This window comes from Tupaia chinensis, unplaced genomic scaffold, assembly GCF_000334495.1.
Source record: "Tupaia chinensis unplaced genomic scaffold, TupChi_1.0 Scaffold000100_1, whole genome shotgun sequence".
Taxonomy (NCBI): Eukaryota; Metazoa; Chordata; class Mammalia; order Scandentia; family Tupaiidae; genus Tupaia; species Tupaia belangeri.
In genome coordinates this window covers 1627621-1628295 of record NW_006159564.1, presented here as the reverse complement: position 1 = coordinate 1628295, position 675 = coordinate 1627621, and the positions used below count along the sequence as shown (strand labels likewise).

The following is a 675-nucleotide window of genomic DNA, read 5'->3' as shown; positions in this document are numbered from 1 at the left end:
CTAGCCCTGCTTGGGAACTTGGGACTAAAGCCATTGAGGGAGTGATGGTCCCTGTGAGCCCTGTGGGGTGAAGGCAGAATGATGGGCTGCTGCTCCCACAGCCAAGTGAGCAGGGGAAAGCAGGTGGGGGAGCTGTGTAGCAGCTGGATCCCTGCGCTTTTTGCCTAAGCCTTCTCTTTCATTGTTTATCTTGTTCACTGCTTCTTACTTCATTTCATTCTTCTCTTAAGTACCTAATGTCTTAAGTAAAACCAAGCTTTTTTTTTTTTCAAGAAATAAACATTAAGTGCCTTCCATCTTCCCACAGCCACATCAGTAGCTGTCACAAAAGTAGAGAGACTTGTTTCTACTTTCCAATCTGTAGGATAGCCAAGGTCAAAACTTGCCCCAGTCTGGGGCCGGTGAGTGGCATGGAGGTTAGAGGTGCTGGACTCCCACATGGCCAACCACGGTTCAAGTCTCGGACCTGATTGCTTGCTTTCTCACTTCCTCTCTCTCTCTCTCTCTCTCATCAAGCTGGAAAATAATAATGACAATAATAATAAATAAAGGTAAATAAAATAATTAAAAATAAAAAAGACTCACCTTTAAAAAAAAAAAAAAAAAAAACTTGTCCCAGTCTGAAAAACTCAAATACTGATCCAGAGCAGTGTTTTGTTTTGTTTGTTTGTTTTT

At 42.1% G+C, this 675-nt stretch overlaps 1 protein-coding gene across 1 annotated transcript in view; it reads left to right on the top strand.

Moving 5' to 3' along the window:
* The window catches only part of ABI3BP (ABI family member 3 binding protein), a 280943-nt gene that overhangs the window by 196400 nt on the left and 83868 nt on the right, over positions 1 to 675 (top strand). The window lies entirely within an intron of this gene.